The following is an 18213-nucleotide window of genomic DNA, read 5'->3' on the forward strand; positions in this document are numbered from 1 at the left end:
CCAGTGGGGCTGCCCCGGGGGATCCAGAAAACCAGAGGGAGGTCAGGAATGTGCTGCTTATTTGATAAATGAAGGAACGGGCGCCAGAGACTGTGGGCTACGAAGGAGAAACCCAAGCCGTTGGTCCTCAGAAGCTTCCCCAGTCCTTCTGAGAGGGTTGCCTCTTGTCTTGTGCAGGTTCTGGGCCCAATGGGAGTCTTCCAATGATTAAACACTACCCCCCTCACTTCTCTATCCCCGCAGACCCCAGGAGAACAGAAGCCTACCCTAGGTCTCTTAGCCACGTTGATTAGCAGAGGCAGCATTGTGCGATTGAAGGGCAAGTCTGGATTCAAACCATAGCTCTGCATCAGAGACCATCCAACTCCCAGGAAATGAATTCATCACTCTGAGCCTCGGTTTGCTTGTCTATAAAATGTCTCTTCACTCCATCTCCTGATTCCAGCTTTACTCTCCAAATGTAACTACTAACAACCATGCGGTGAATATTTCTTCAGACTTTTCTATATACAGATGCGTGTGCGTGTTTGTGTGTGTGTGTATGTATTTGGGAAGTTTTTCTAACTGTCCAAAGTTTTATAATCTACACATCTTAATTCTAAATCACTGCCCATTTCAAGTCCTAAGCTGTGAAAGGGTAAGATAAATATGTGTTTAAGTTAATCTACACTTGACCAAAGAAACACCTACTCTTGATGGATTTATATAGGGGCATGACAGAATACACTTAGCCATGAGGATTAAATGAAGAGATGTATATATACATACATCTATTTCATTAGACATATATGTATATATAGTTCATATATGTGTATATATATTCATATATATGTACATATATACATGTATATATGTACATATATACACACACACATATATATATATGAAAGCACTTCATAGCATAACAGGCACTTGAATTTTTATTTTCTTTCAATCTTGTTTTATGTTCTTTCAACTTTCAATCTTGTCTCAGAGCAGAGAGCCTTTATTTTCTTAGAAGTAAACCCAAATGTCTTCCCCTTTCATCTGGGGTCCTCTTTCTCCAAGTTACATTGGTCCTTGAATCATCAGCCACCAAAGTTTCAGAAAGTCAAGAAAATAGCTAATCTTTGCGTATCACACATAAATGTCATATTTTCTAGGACAGGATCCCAAAACTGTAAGTCTTATGGATCCTATCCACCTGAAGTCTGACACCCAGAGAAAAAGAGAAGAAAACAGCACCAACCTTAGTGTAGTTGCTGCCAGAGGTCCGGTCAGAGGGGAGAAGAATTATCTGGGGGAAGGGGAGGTGATGGCTATTTAAAGTGTGGTTCCCACTCCTCTGGCACTTGTAATTCTAAACTTGGCCCAGCCCACATTCCGCCCTTGTCCCCTCCCCTCAGCTCAAAGGCTCACCCTCGCTCACCCTCGAGTGCGAGCTGGTAGGCAGCACTCTCCCCCTGGGTGACCTCAGGTCTCTGGAGAGGTATCCCGCCTTCTCTTTCTCTCTCATTCTCGACTCAAGGGCCACCATAAATCCACCAAGAGTAGGTGTTTCGTTGGTCAGGTGCTGTGTAGATTAACTTAAATGCATATTTATCTTACCCTTTCACAACTTAGGACTTAGAATGGACAGTGATTTAGAATAAAGATGTGTAGATTATAGAACTTTGGAGAGTTAGAAATACTTCCCAAACACACACACACATGCTTATCTGCATACAGAAAAGTCTGAAGAAATATTTTCTGCATGGTTGTTAGTAGTTACATCTGGAGAGTAGGGTTGGGATCAGGAGATATGAAGAGGCACTTTTCACTTCTGCTTTTTAAGGTTTAGTATTGCTTGAATTTCTAAACAATGTGCTAGAATTGATTTCTTTAAATAATTGTCTAAACCATCACAGAAAAGGATGTGCCAAGGTTCACAGCAAAGCAAAGCCCTGCCTGGCTCATGGTGCAGGAGCGGACTGATGGGGAGGAGACAGCAGAGGGTGAAGTTGGGAGCCCCAGCCCCACCAGGGACCAGGGAGACAAGCTGAGTGTGCCCGGGGCTGCTCCGGCTCCCAGCTCCAAGGCCAAGGTAGTCCAGGGTCTGGGTCCTGCTTCTGACCCTTCCAAGGCTGCTGTGGGGAGCAAGGTGTCCAAACTCTAAACGTCCTGTTTTCTTATCTAGATAAAGAGAAGCATGCAGTGGATCTAGAGGTAGTTATACCAAGTGAAGTAAGTCAGACAGAAAGACAGACACAATTTGATATCACTGATCTGCAGAATCTGAAATATGATACAAATGAACTTATCTAGGGTAAAGAATCTGCCTGCAATGCAAGAGACACAGGAGATGCAGGTTTGATCCCTGGGTGGGGAAGATCCCCTGGAGAAGGAAATGGCAACCCACTCCAGTATTCTTGCCTGGGAAATCCCACGGACAGAGGAGCCTGGTGGGCTGTAGTCCTAAGGGTTGCAAAGAATTGGACACGAGTGAGCATGAGACAGACAGAAAACAGACAGGGACACCCCCAGATGTGGAATGCCTGAGACTCTGCACTCCCAGCGCAGGGGGCCCGGGTGTGACCTTTGGTCAGGGAACTAGATCCCACATGCCTCAACTAAAGATCCCACATGCCGCAACTAATATCCGGTGCAGCTGAATAAATAAATAAATAAGAATATTTTTTACAAAGACCAAAAGAATCCCACAAATGGACTTATCTACAAAACAGAAACAAGCTCACAGACGCAGAAAATAAACTTAAGTTACCAAAAGGGAAAGGGGAGGGGGAGAAATAAACTAAGAGATTGGGATTAGCAGATACCCACGGCTACATGTAAAGTAGATAACAAGATCCTACAGCACAGGGAACTCTATTCAGTACATTGTAATATCCTATAATGAAAAAGAATCTGAAAAAGAATATATATATATGTATACCTATGTATATCTGAATGAAACTAACTCAATGAAATTAAGCCATGCCTGCAGGGCAATCCAAGACAGGTGGGTCATGGTGGAGAGGTCTGACAGATTGTGGTCCACTGGAGAAGGGAATGGCAAACCACTTCAGTATTCTTGCCTTGAGAACCCCATGAACAGTATGAAAAGGCAAAATGATAGGATACTGAAAGAGGTACTCCCCAGGTCAGTAGGTGCCCAATATGCTACTGGAGGTCAGTGGAGAAATAACTCCAGAAAGAATGAAGGGATAGAGCCAAAGCAAAAACATACCCAGTTGTGGATGTGACTGGTGAAAGAAGCAAGGTCCAATACTGTAAAGAGCAATATTGCATAGGAACCTGGAATGTCAGGTCCATGAATCAAGGCAAATTGAAAGTGGTCAAACAGGAGATGGCAAGAGTGAACGTCCACATTCTAGGAATCAGTGAACTAAAATGGACTGGAATGGGTGAATTTAACTCAGATGACCATTATATCTACTACTGCGGGCAGGAATCCCTTAGAAGAAATGGAGTAGCCGTCATGGTCAACAGAAGAGTCCGAAATGCAGTACTTGGATGCAATCTCAAAAACGATAGAATGATCTCTGTTCGTCTCCAAGGCAAACAATTCAATATCACAGTAATCCAAGTCTATGCCCCAACCATTAACGCTGAAGAAGCTGAAGTTGAATGGTTCTATGAAGACCTACAAGACCTTTTAGAACTAACACCCCAAAAAGATGTCCTTTTCATTATAGGGGACTGGAATGCAAAAGTAGGAAGTCAAGAAACACCTGGAGTAACAGGCAAATTTGGCCTTGGAATACGGAATGAAGCAGGGCAAAGACTAATAGAGTTTTGCCAAGAAAATGCACTGGTCATAGCAAACACCCTCTTCCAACAACACAAGACAAGACTCTACACATGGGTATCACCAGATGGTCAACACCGAAATCAGATTGATTATATTCTCTGCAGCAAAAGATGGAGAAGCTCTATACAGTCAACAAAAACATGACCAGGAGCTGACTGTGGCTCAGATCATGAACTCCTTACCAAATTCAGACTGAAATTGAAGAAAACAGGGAACACTGCTAGACCATTCAGGTATGACCTAAATCAAATCCCTTATGATTATACAGTGGAAGTGAGAAATAGATTTAAGGGCCTAGATCTGATAGAGTGCCTGATGAACTATGGAATGAGATTCGTGACATTGTACAGGAGACAGGGATCAAGACCACCCCCATGGAAAAGAAATGCAAAAAAGCAAAATGGCTCTCTGGGGAGGCCTTACAAATAGCTGTGAAAAGAAGAGAGGTGAAAAGTCAAGGAGAAAAGGAAAGATATAAGCATCTGAATGCAGAGTTCCAAAGAATAGCAAGAAGAGATATGAAAGCCTTCTTCAGTGATCAATGCAAAGAAATAAAGGAAAACAACAAAATGGGAAAGACTAGAGATCTCTTCAAGAAAATCAGAGATACCAAGGGAATATTTCATGCAAAGATGGGCTTGATAAAGGACAGAAATGGTATGGACCTAACAGAAGCAGAAGATATTAAGAAGAGGTGGCAAGAATACACAGAAGAACTGTACAAAAAGGATCTTCACGACCTGGATAATCACGATGGTGTGATCACTCATCTAGAGCCAGACATCCTAGAATGTGAAGTCAAGTGGGCCTTGGAAAGCATCACTATGAACAAAGCTAGTGGAAGTGATGGAATGCCAGATGAGCTGTTTCAAATCCTGAAAGATGATGCTGTCCAAGTGCTGCACTCAATATGCCAGCAAATTTGGAAAACTCAGCAGTGGCCACAGGACTGGAAAAGGTCAGTTTTTATTCCAATTCGAAAGAAAGGCAATGCCAAGGAATGCTCAAACTACCGCACAATTGCACTCATCTCACATGCTAGTAAAGTAATGCTCAAAATTCTCCAAGCCAGGCTTCAGCAATACGTGAACTGTGAACTTCCTGATGTTCCAGCTGGTTTTAGAAAAGGCAGAGGAACCAGAGATTAAATTACCTTCATCTGCTGGATCATGGAAAAAGCAAGAGAGTTCCAGAAAAACATCTATTTCTGCTTTATTGATTATGCCAAAGCCTTTGACTGTGTGGATCACAATAAACTGTGGAAAATTCTGAAAGAGATGGGAATACCAGACCACCTGACCTGCCTCTTGAGGAATCTGTATGCAGGTCAGGAAGCAACAGTTAGAGCTGGACATGGAACAACAGACTGGTTCCAAATAGGAAAAGGAGTATGTCAAGGCTGTATATTGTCATCCTGCTTATTTAACTTCTGTGCAGAATACATCATGAGAAATGCTGGACTGGAAGAAACACAAGCTGGAATCAAGATTGCCAGGAGAAATATCAATAACCTCAGATACGCAGATGACACCACCCTTATGGCAGAAAGTGAAGAGGAACTAAAGAGCCTCTTGATGAAAGTGAGAGAGGAGAGTGAAAAAGTTGGCTTAAAGCTCAACATTCACAAAACGAAGATCACGGCATCTGGTCCTATCACTTCATGGGAAATAGATGGGGAAACAGTGGAAACAGTGTCAGACTTTATTTTGGGGGGCTCTAAAATCACTGCAGATGGTGATTGCAGCCATGAAATTAAAAGATGCTTACTCCTTGGAAGAAAAGTTATGACCAACCTAGACAGCATATTAAAAAGCAGAGACATTACTTTGCCAACAAAGGTTCGTCTAGTCAAGGCTATGGTTTTTCCAGCAGTCATGTATGGATGTGAGAGTTGGACTGTGAAGAAGGCTGAGCGCCAAAGAATTGATGCTTTTGAACTGTGGTGTTGGAGAAGACTCTTGAGAGTCCCTTGGACTGCAAGGAGATCCAACCAGTCCATTCTGAAGGAGATCAACCCTGGGATTTCTTTGGAAGGAATGATGCTAAAGCTGAAACTCCAGTACTTCGGCCACCTCATGCGAACAGTCGACTCATTGGAAAAGACTTTGATGTTGGGAGGGATTAGGGGCAGGAAAAGAAGGGGATGACCGAGGACGAGATGGCTGCATGGCATCACTGACTCGATGGACGTGAGTCTGAGTGAACTCCGGGAGATGGTGATGGACAGGGAGGCCTCGCGTGCTGCGATTCGTGGGGTCACAAAGAGTCGGACACAACTGAGCGACTGAAGTGAACTGAACTGAACTGATGTATAACTGAATCACTTTGCTGTACACTTTAAACACTGTAGAGCAACTATACTTCAATAAAAATACAATTTTTTTTTAAAGAGGAGAATATTCGTTACCTTGCAAGGTTGTGGGAGGTTCTAGGAGATCTGAGTACATGTAAAGGGCCTATAACACACAGCCAGCCCTTATTTACCCTTAAGGAAGTGTTCAAGGTCAGCAGGGACATGCCCTAAGGGGATGGGGCTGAAAGACCCCTTAGCAAAGTCAACTCCTGCTGGACAGAAGGGATAAATCAGGGGGTGTGAGGGACGCAAGGGGTGGGATTGTACAGCCATGCCGGAAACAAGCGTAAATCAGAGATGATGAGGTAGTGCCTATTCCTCTCATCCCCCAGCCGCCTCGAGGCCTTGGAAGCGCATCACAAAAACTCCAGTGAGCCTCTCAGAGATGACTATTCTTATGTTTCTCCTGCCTCTTTCCTCTCCCAGCCTATCCGTCCATCTGACTCAAGTGTGTAAACAGTAGCCACAAGGTCCTCCCAGGGAGGCTGCAAGCTCATGCAAAAAGACCTGTCTTCACGAATTCCCATCCAGTAAGTCCCCTAACAAATGACCAAGCCTCCAGAACAGAGTCTATGAAACAAAGCACACTCTGGAGGAGCACCCTGGAGGCCTGGGTCTCCATCAAACTGACTCTGGTCTTTTTAAACACCAACATGCTGTGAGCTAGTTTCTCCCCAAATTTTTTTGTTTTTTTTGGTCTCTCCTTGGAATGAAAGAAGAGCAAATCAGTTTTAAAAGGAGCATGATTTGTTTCAGAAAGAACATTTCTGAGCAGCATCGGTTTCAACATTGGAATGGGTTGGCAAAGGAAGAGATGGGTTCTTCTCCTCTGTGAATTAATGGGCATAGTCATGTTTAACTGCAGGGGGAAGGGAACTTTTTGATTCCTGTTGACCTTTTTGATCTCTTTTCAAAGATCAAACTGAAAGGGAAGAAAGGAGCAAGCAGAATCAACGAAAAAAAAATCATGGTTTGCTAAAACTGGAACAATTTGAGCAAGAAAATGAAAAACGATGGTACTGGATTATAACCCAAAGAATAAAATATAGTTATGATTTCATACTAACAGAAATAAATAGTCCACTAAACAAACAAATGGGGAAGGAAGGCCAGCTTTTCCAGACAGTGGAATTCCAATGATTAAATCCAGAAGGAAAGAGAGAAATAGAAAATCAGCTTTAGACAGTGAGATAATTTTTGTAGACAAGTGAAAATTGCTCAGTCATGTCTGACTCTTTGTGACCCCATGGACCATATGGTCCATGGACAGGCCAGAATACTGGAGTGGGTAGCCTTTCCCTTCTCCAGGGGATCTTCCCAACCCAGGGATCGAACCCAGGTGTCCTGAATTGCAGGCAGATTCTTTACCAGCTGAGCCACATGGGACACCCAAGAATACTGGAGTGGGTAGCCTATCCTTCTCCAGAGGATCTTCCCAACCCAGGAATCGAACTGGGGTCTTCTGCATTGCAGGCAGATTCTTTACCAACTGAGCTATCAGGGAAGTTTGTAGACAAGATCCCCCAGTAAATTAGTGGGAGCTACCAAGGTAATATAAGACATCAATATTCACATCCTGAACTGCGTGAGACAGTTACTAAGAAGGACACAATAGTTCTGTGGTTTTCTTGCCAAAATTGTTCTTCACTCATAAGAAAATGTAAGACAAATCCAAAGTGAGGGACATTGGGCCAAATAAGTGGCCACTCACTTTTCAAAAGTATCCTGGACAGGGGATTAAGGGGAGATAACGAGTCAGTGCAGCGTGGGTGATGGGTGGGGTCCTGGGTGGGATGAGGACAGAAGAGGGACGTTGATGTAAAAAGGCCTTGAGTTTAGTTCAATCATGTTCTACCAACGGTAACTTCCTGAGAAACGACACCATGGTTATGTGATTTGTGAACATGAGGGGAAGCCAGGTGATGGGCATATGCAGACTCTGTATTATTTTTGCAATATTTCTATGAGTCTGAAATTAATTTAAAATAAAACTTTTAAAAAAGATTATGATTTGCTCTCTCCCCCCATCCTGGTTTCTCCAAACAAGAGAAAAATAGACATGCTATGTCAGCACTGGCCAGCCAGTGCCCACCAGGAGCACATGTGTGGTTCACTGGTCATGGTGGGAGGGAGATCACCCCCCACAATTGTCTGTGAGGGGCTGTGGTGTGTGTCCAGCATTATGATATTCATGGGAACAGAGAACACAAAGATTTTTCCCCTTAAGGAGACACAAACTCTCATATTGGAAGCAGTTAGAGAACAACACAGGCAGGACTACGGGCTGAATCAAATCACAGAAGGTCAACCGAGAGGGAGGGCAGCTGAGAGCTGTGTGGAGGCGGTGGGGTGGGAGTGAGGTCTTGAGGGGCCAGGTGGGCAGGGGGCACAGAAAGGAAGGCCCGTGAGACCACAGCAAGCAAGATGTCTTTAGGAGACGTGGACAAAGAGTTTTACTAGAGAGCGAACTGGGGTAGGTAGGGCCAGATCATCAGCCGCAATGTGAGAAAAAGGTGAAAGCGTTAGTCGCTCTGTCATGTCTGACTCTTTGCGGCCCCATGGACTGTAGCCCACCAGGCTCCTCTGTCCATGGGATTCTCCGGGCAAAAATACTGGAGTGGATAGCCATTCCCTTCTCCAGGGGATCTTCCCGACCAATTCAGAGATGGAACTCGGGTCTCCTGCGTTGCAGGCAGACTCTTGACCATCTGAGCCACCAGGGAAGCTCCAATGTAAGGATCCCCAGGCATGATGCTGCTCTGGGCGCTTTCAGGGCAAAGGGAAAGTGTCAGATGTGCAGTGCTTTTCGTGGAGGGCCTGCCAATGGGAAGACACCTAACACAGGAGCACAGTGTCCTCCCCTGGAAAGTGATGCCAGCGCTGACTGCTGTGGAATCACCTGTTGAGCTGTATCATTACAGAGGGGCTGTCGCTGTTTGTTGTTTAGTTGCTCAGTCATGTCTGACTCTTTGCAACCCCTGGACTGCAGCCCTACAGGCTTCCCTGTCCATGGGATTTCCCCAGCAAGAATCCTGGAGTGGGTGGCCATGCCCTCCTCCAGAGCTTACTGGCTACCTATGTTCAATACATCTTTTTTTTCTTTTAATGTTTCTTTTTACTTTATTTTACTTTACAATACTGTATTGGTTTTGCCATACATTGACATGAATCCGCCACAGGTGTACATGAGTTCCCAATCCTGAACCCCCCTCCCACCTCCCACCCCATATCATCTCTCTGGATCATCCCCGTGCACCAGCCCCAAGCATCCTGTATCCTGTATCGAACATAGACTGGCGATTCGTTTCTTACATGATAGTATACATGTTTCAATGCCATTCTCCCACATCATCCCACCCTCTTCCTCTCCCTCAGAGTCCCAAAGTCCTTTCTGTACATCTGTGTCTCTTTTGCTGTCATTACCATCTTTCTAAATTTTGGTGTTTTTCTTTCTGGCTTACTTCACTTTGTATAATCGGCTCCAGTTTCATCCATCTCATTAGAACTGATTCAAATGTATTCTTTTTAGTGGCTGAGAAATACTCCATTGTTAGCATACATATAAACGTACAGTCTGGGCCCAGCCTAAGGAACTCCAACCTTGAAACCTGGCTCTAATTCAGGCTCTGTCCTAAACATCCACAGAGCTGAGAGTCTGTTATCTGCTGACATCATTTCCAGGGAGGAAGGTCAGATCACACAGCATCACTGACTCGATGGACACAAAATTGAGCAAGCTCTGGGAGATGGTGCTAGATAGGGAAGCCTGGGGTGCTGCACTCCATAGGGTCGTAAAGAGTCAGACATGACTTAGGGACCGAAAAATAACAACAAACGGGTCCTCTCCTAAATCATACAACCCTTAGCACTTTAAGGAAATTTACCTTCACCCTTAGCGTATGTCCTCAGCCATGGGTTGACCACAGGAACCACCCGGGAAATGTTAAAAAGTCACCAAGGCCCAACTCCCAACCCGAAGATTCAGCTGAATTGTCCTGGGATATCTTGGACACTGAGGGATTTTAGAGCTCCCCCTGAGTAACTCTCCTGGGCAGCCAAAGTCAGAAACCTCTGTAGCCTAAACCCTCAGGCTGCTGTTACCTTATTGCTTGTTCTGTCCTCAGGGAGGAGGTGTTACAGCTGGTCTTACATTTGAAACTCTATCTGAAAGCCATGCTCAGCTCTTTCCTCTCCAAGAGCAATAAGCACAAACCCTTTCATCTTTCCAAGGCATCCTCACTTCTGACCCCACCCACTGTTTCCTTTCTGGACGCCCTCCAGGCACTCAACAGCCCCATCAGGCCAGAGCATCCGGAATGACCTCCTGACTCCCCCAACTCCGAGCCCTGCTGACCAGCTAGGTTGTGTTTGCTCCAGCCGTGGCTCTGAGCTGCTGACTCAGCTCTCGGTTTCCATCGATGAAGATTTTAACAGTTGAGGAGTTCTATGTTCGCGCCTGAAGACTACCAGGCAGGAGCCTGAAGAAGTGACTGTTGGAACAGGGCATTGAGGCCTGCAAGGCGATCAGTGTGGAGGAAAAGGCAGAAAGGAAGGGCATAAACGGAAAATGAGGGACCTCCTGGGTGGTCCAGGGGCTAAGACTCTGAGGACGCAATGCAAGGTGCCCAGGTTCAATCCCTGGACAGGGAACTAGATCCCACATGCTTCAACTAAAGATTCCACACACTGCAACTAAGACCCGGTGTGGCTAAATAAATACATATTTTTTTTAATGATAAAAAATAAAAAGAAAATGAGGCAAGAGCACATTTTGGTGTGATAAAAACTGGATACCCTGAGACAGAACAGGAACATTCAGTCCTCAATCTGATGACCTTGGCCATCTATTCCATCTCTCTGGCCCCTGTTTCTCATATGTGAAATAAGAGGATAAGACTGGGTCATCTCTTGGTTTCCTTCAGCTCTGACTCTTCCACAGCTGATCTCGGTAGAGAAGAGAGATTGCCTGCTCCTTTCCCCTCTACCTGACCTACCCAGAGTCTGTCTCCCAGCAACACCAGCCGTTCCGAGAGTGACCATCCTCCCAGTTCTGAGGGGCAGGGAGTAAAGTCCAGACCTAGCACCACTGGAATGAAATTAAGGCAGTGCGCGGCCCTCTCCTGAACACAGAAGACTCTCAGAGTACTCGGGCCACTCAGCAGACACTTGGAATACTTGAATGAGTTATAGATATTTTTCTCAGCCCCACAGAAAGCCATCCGTGTTGGCAGCAATGGCCTCGTGCCGGGAAATTTAACATATTTCTTCATTAGCCCTAACTGACCACCAGGAAGGCCAGCCCCATCCCTGATTTATAGGTAAGAAACCAAGCTTTCAAGAGGAGTCCCAAAGATGCCAAACCCACTAAGATACACAGTTAGGGTCTGAGCTCATGTCTCCCCCTGAGACCTGAGCTTTATCCAGCAGGGGCACATACACCGTTAGTAAAAGTTAATGAAGCTAACAAAGCTGAAGCCTTACAGCCCCTCCCTTCCGATGAAGTCGCTCAGTCGTGTCCGACTCTATGTGACCCCATGGACTGTAGCCCGCCAGGCTCCTCTGTCCTTGGGATTCTTCAGACAAGAATACTGGAGTGGGTTGCCATTTCCTTCTGCAGGGTTTCTTCCCAACCCAGGGATTGAACCCACATCTCCTGCATTGGCAGGTGGGTTCTTTACCACCAGCGCAACCAGGGAAGCCCCATTTCAGTCTGAGGGCATTTTAAAGCTGTGCTGGCTTTCTGCTCTGTGAATGATGCTGGTGCTTTAAGGAAACAACAGGATGTGGCTTTCCCTTGTGCCACTTGAACGCGGATTGCTCACTACTCATTCATGGTACTCATTTTTCTTTGTACCCGTGGGGTTCTTCCCGCATGACAGGTTTCCTTTCTGTCTCCCTCAGGCAGGCTGGCTGGAGGGGGTTTCAGCCGGTAGGAGCTCCACTCTGGTTCTCACAGCCAGCCTTCATTCTGCCCGAGATCCCGGCTGAGGACCCAGCCCTGTTCCTCCGGTCTTCGGGTTCACAGTCTGCTCTCTGGACCAGAGCCTGTGGATGCTGGGGATTGGACCTCAGCTGCTTTTATCACCTTCAAAGCAGTGTCTGTTGAGCCCATTGAAGGAATGACTTGAAAAGAGAGGCTAAACAGAGAGCACATTTTATACCTCAGTGTCTGTAAGATGGGTCCGGAATTTTTCACGTTTTAGTCCAGCTTCTTCTCTAAGCCCATCAAAATATCCTAACACTACTTCTTATCTACTGTTCCTTCCTTCATATAGACCTTAGTTACCAGGTCTCTCTCCTTCTTTAGAATGAAATCAATTTTCCCTCTTTCCTCCCCTCTCTGCAAACCAGAGAGAATGCAGAGACAACTCTGGAAAAATACAGCTTAGCAAAGAAATACCTTGGAAACGGAATTTTGTGTGGACTCAGACCATCATGTTTCCCCTCCTACCCCCCCCCCCCGCCCACTCACCATTCCCCACAGCCTTGACACCTCCTGCACAACTGCAGCAATCTCACAAAGTGGAAAAATCTTTGCTTAGTAAACACTCATTTATTATACAATGGTAGCTTAATTCGTAATATTAGAATGAAAAAGATGGAACTTGGCTATTGACACATAATATTTCCCAGATACAATTTTCATGCAAAGATTAGCTATCTTTGAGGAATGGTTTAGATACCATCTATTGGGAGCAGAAGCATTGAAAAGCTGATGTTAGGAGGCCTGGAAATCTTAGGACTATGTATCTCTAAAACATGAGTTAGGAGACCTATCTATATAGAGATACCTAGTTTCTATCTATTTATCTAGATATCTATGTATATATTTTTGGCCACCTGATGTGAAGAGCTGACTCGTTGGAAAACGCCCTAATGCTGGGAATGGTTGAGAGCAAAGGGAGAAGGGGGGTGACATAGGATGAGATGGTTAGATAGTATTACCGACGCAATGGACATGAATCTGAGCAAACTCCAGGAGATAGTGAAGGACAGGGGAGCCTGGCATGCTGTAGTCCATGGGGTTGCAAAGAGTCAGACAGAACTTAGCAACTGAACAACAAAATGTAGTTAGATAGTACATAGATAGATAGAGTAGGTGGATAGCCATAGAGCCTAGTGCAGGGGGATATTAAACTTTTTCCAGGAAAGAAAAGCAACACAACATGCAGCTAGCCCTGATCCGCTGAGGGGTGAACCCACCATGGGTAAGTGGATGTATAGGAAGGAACTGCCTTTCAGTATCAGAGACCTTACCACCTTAGAAAGGAATTATTATTTATTCATTTACAAATCTGGGATGAGATGCTTTAAAACTCTGAATTCTGCTTCCAGTCTCCTTTCTGACCTTATCCTTTCTCATATCAAGAAATCAATTTACTAAGCTGTCAACTTACCATTCCTAGGAACTAAATAGAAACTCTTAGGATGAAAGGGAAAGATAAAAGGAGAGTAATTTCCAAGATGAGAGAATCCTCTCATTTCCATATCTCTGAATGGAGCTCGGGAATGGGAAATAATAGGAATTTTTGCTGACAGTCTCCAGAAGCATGAGGCTACAGAAGTGAAAAAGATGTACAGAGAGGAAACAAATTTGCAAAGACTCTTCATTACATGTACTGTGAATCTTATGAATTAAAAAATACTAGGAGGTGAGATTTCTTCATCCAGAATTGTGATTTAAAGATCAAAAGAATGCTCTGCATAGACATTAAAAAGGATACGAACCATTTGGAGCGTGTTCAGCAGAGAACTACCAGTAGGGTCGAGGAACTCAGAACCGTAGAAAAAGACTTGATGAGATTCGGAGATTTCTGTTTCTCTAAGACACAGGAAAGTTTTGTTCTGCTGAATGCCAGGGGGTAGTTATAATGATCTCAAACTGAGGAGGTCTAAGAAACATTTAGTCCAGAGGAAAAAGGTTACTGCTTTTCTTTTCATGAATATTCGAAAAACAAAGCCACTATCCTTCTCTTTCCAAATCTGACGTGAATAGAGTGAGTTCGTCAAGCTTCCCTCCTCGGGTGCTACCATGTGAATTCGATCAGGATTTGACTCACAGGGACTATGAGGGGGACAGACAGAGCCTGGCGACCCCTGCCTCCTGGGGATCACGGCCTCTGTGATCTCCCTCTTTTGCTGCCTTTGAGGAAACAAGTGGCCCCGTTGGGAAGCGTGTGAGCCCAGGAGCTGAGGATGCAGCCAACAGGAGGACACTTAGCCCTCAGTCTGACAGCCCACAGGAACTAAACACAACAGCCACGTGTGCTTGGAAGTGATCCTTCTCCAGCCAGCTTCTAACGGCATCACGACGACAGTCAGTGAGATCCCCAAGCAGAGGACCAAGCAGAGCCTGGCCCTGACTCTCCCCACAGAAACTGGCAGGTCATAGAGGTGCTGCTTTACACTGCGAAGTTTGTCATAATATTGCTACCCAGCAATAGAGCGCCAATGCAGTGGGTGCGTTACATGTACACACACACACACACACACACACACGGCAGTAGAGGTTTGAGATGACCACATTTACACACACGAAGACACGCAGGGTAGATGCTTCAATACTTTCAAGAGTGAATGTGGGCTCTGTAAGACATTTCTAAGAAATGTAGCCAAGAGAGGAATAATCTAAAGAAACTTGGCACTCCTCCCACCAAGTACTTCAAGAAGGAACAAGAATTTAGTATAGAGAATAAAGCTATAAAAGCACAAAGCAAAATCGTGGAGGTATTTTTATTATCTTGTTGAAGAGAGTCATTCCAGGCATGTCAGGAAAATCAGGAATCATAAAATTAAAGAGGTTACATTTATGGCATGAGATTTAACAATGTCTATAAAAAATATATATAAATAAGGTCAAAAGACCAATGATAAGTGGTCAAAATTTTGCAATGTAAGACAAAGAAATAACATCCTCGCTATACATGACTCTTATTAAAATCATTAAGATTTCATTGAATGCAAAACTACATAGCCATTAAAAACAATACAAATCTACATTTATTGTCATATATAAATGTTGATATTAAGTAAAAGAAGCAAGTCAAAAAGCACTATGTGGAGTATGACCTCATTTATGTAAAGGAGCACGTATCTATAGATAGCATACCTAAATAGATACAGAGAGCTGTCTGAAAGTAAATTTACTGAAGTCTATTTTTTCCTTTTGGATAAAACCTTAATGTGGTCATTTGGGCATCGAAGATGATTTTTATTTCTTCCTTCTAGTAGTTCTTAAGACAAATTGGCATGTATTATTTAAAAAAACAAAGAAGTTTTTCTCCCCCAATTTTTGTAAATATTAGCCTGCTTATGAAGAAAAATCTGTATTTGGCAGAGAATTAGACAGCGAAACATAGGTGAAGAAACACCAGCGTGAAAGATTCTCAGAGGAAAATAGCTTTGTCTATGGGATGGACACCAATGCTCTGTCATCACTTCCGGAGACACCATCTCAGGGAGGAAGCTCTGAGAGAGGTTCTGTTGCTGTTAATTCATGAACTACAAGAGGGAAAGCAGACTAGAGATACTTTTAAATAGCCTGGGGAGAGAATGGAGGCAACTTTGAATTAGATACTACAAGGCATGTGCTTAGTCGTTCAGTTGTGTCCTGCTCTTTGCGACCCCATGGACTGTAGCCCACCAGGCTCCTCTCTCCATGGGGATTCTGCAGGCAAGAATACTGGAATGGGTTGCCATGACCTCTTCCAGAGGATTTTCTCAACCCAGGGATCTAAACCAGATCTCTCGTACTGCAGGCGGATACTTTACCATATGAGCTACCAGGGAAGCCCGCTACAAGGTATAAAGGGAAAATAATAGGATGGTCCATCAATTTTCATTATCAAGTTAATGACATCAGTGATGGCTACGTGTGCTGGTCTGGGCACATTTTCACAACTGCGAAAGTATGTAAAATATCCTTATTATACACAGTTCTAAAAACCACTGGTTTCTTTTCATGCATTTAGAACTGTGATATTCAACTCTGGCTGCATTATTAAAAATCTCCTGGGAGCTTTTTTTCAAAAAGTCCTAATGCTTGGGTCTAGAAAATGCAAATCTGAACAAACCCAGTTTTCCCGACTGGGAGATCAAAGCCATGTCTCCTAAACTGGCAGGTGGATTCTTTACCCACTGAGCCACCTGGAAAGCCCCTACTCTGGGATACTCTGATCCAACTGGTCTGGAGTGAGCTCTCCAGATGATTCAAATGTGTCACCATGGCTGAGAAACACCAATTCAATTAGATGGAGCCACTTCACAGAATTGCTCTCAGGTTCTTTGAGATGGAGAGTGTATTTGGGCCACCCTTGGTTTCCACTGTCCATCTCTAGCTCTACAATAGAACCTTGGCACAGTCACCGTGAATTCCACCTTGTTGGGGTGACTATACACTCAGTTCCACTTTTAGAATGGTAGGTTGAAAGCTAATTCATGCTTATTCATGAATTAGCTTATTCATGCTCTGAATATAGGCACTAAAGATGGGTGTGAAGTACACTGGAGTTTGTTCAATTATATCCAGTGAGTTTGAATTTGAAGGCAAAGTCACAGCACATGGGAAAGAATTAATACTACATCAGAAGATGGAGGGTGAAGGTCAGGAAGTAGAAATGACGGCAGTCCTTAACTGTTGAAGGGCTACCAAGCAAAGGCAGTGGAACCAGCTTCATACCCTCAAAAAAGTCAGGATTGCTGTAGAAGATCATAGGAGATGGATCTCAGTTCTCTGTAGGGAAGGTCTTTACAATAATCCCACTCTAGGTATTGCGTTCATCCTGGACATACAGAGGCCCTGATGATGAAACAGTCTAACGGTTCTCCACCGCCAGCAGACATCCAACCCCCTGGAGGCTCGTCCAAACGCAGGTCGTCAGCCCTGCTCCAAGTTTCTGACTCCGAATGTCTAGGATGAGGTCCAAGGATCTGCCTTTCTAACAAAGTCCCAGGTAATACTGATGCTGTGGATCCGGGAACCACAGTTTGGGAAGCTGTATGTCTAAATGTCACCAGAGCTCCGTGAAAGGACATCTGAGTCAGATCAGGAGGAGAGGAGTGACCCAAAAGACTTCTCAGCAGAGATTCAGGGTGTGCTAGATGTTGAAGAAAGAGGAGGTGTGAAGCAGAAAGGGTTGATGAGGACAGGGCAGCCCAGACACAGGGGACAATATTGAGGGTGACTGTCCAGCTTCCCAGATGACGCTAGTGGTAAAGAAGCCGCCTGCTAATGCAGGAGATGCAGGAGACATGAATTTGATTCCTGGGCCTGGAAGATCCCCTAGAGAAGGAAATGGCAACCCACTCCAGCATTCTTGCCTGGGAAATCCTATGGACAGAGGAGCCTGGCGGGCTATAGTCCTTGGGGTCACAAAGAAGTCGGACACGGCTGAAGCGACTGAGCACGCACACACATCCAGGGAGGAACAGAGGCATGAAACTGCATCTGCTCAAGTTATTTATTGGACATTTACTCTACACAGGATGCCATTCTTGGTCCCAGGGAACAAAGTCCTTGCCCTGGCAGAATTTATGAACGATCTTGTTGCATGCTACAAAGCCCCACGAGGGAGCAGCACAAAGTAGGGCCTCTGAAAAGGCAGCACCTACGCTCACATCTCAGAAATGAGAGCTGGGACAGCAAGGCAGAGACAGGAGCCCAACATGTTGAAGGAGATGAACGTCCACGTGTGAGAAGCGCAGGGACTGAGGGTGCATGGAGGCAGACGCATTTGATAAACACTGGCAGGTTCCTTAGGACAGTGCGGTCAATGTATCGGCTCTTTACAGACAGTTTGAAAAGTGAAAAGTGTTAGTTGCTCAGTCATGTCTGACTCTTTGTGGCTCTGTGGACTGTAGCCTGCCAGGCTCCTCTGTCCATGGGGATTCTCCAGGCAAGAATACTGGAGTGGGTTGCCATTCCCTTCTCCAGGGGATCTTCCCAACCTGGGGGTCAAACCAGGGTCTCCTGCCTTGTGGGCAGATTCTTTACCATCTGAGCCACCAGGCAAGTGGTTATTCTGGTAGAAATTTGGATGGGAATCCAAGTCGAGTGGTGAGAGCTTCAAGT

The 18213-nt window shown here is 44.9% G+C and overlaps 1 protein-coding gene across 1 annotated transcript in view; it reads right to left on the reverse strand.

Annotated features, from left to right (window-relative positions):
• The window catches only part of SLC6A13 (solute carrier family 6 member 13), a 38703-nt gene extending 37391 nt beyond the window's left edge, over nucleotides 1-1312 (reverse strand). The window contains exon 1 of the mRNA XM_005680996.3: nucleotides 1229-1312. The gene's annotated coding sequence lies outside the window, so the exon portion shown is untranslated. The remainder of the gene's footprint in view (nucleotides 1-1228) is intronic.

Source organism: Capra hircus, chromosome 5, assembly GCF_001704415.2.
Source record: "Capra hircus breed San Clemente chromosome 5, ASM170441v1, whole genome shotgun sequence".
In the NCBI taxonomy this organism is placed as follows: Eukaryota; Metazoa; Chordata; class Mammalia; order Artiodactyla; family Bovidae; genus Capra; species Capra hircus.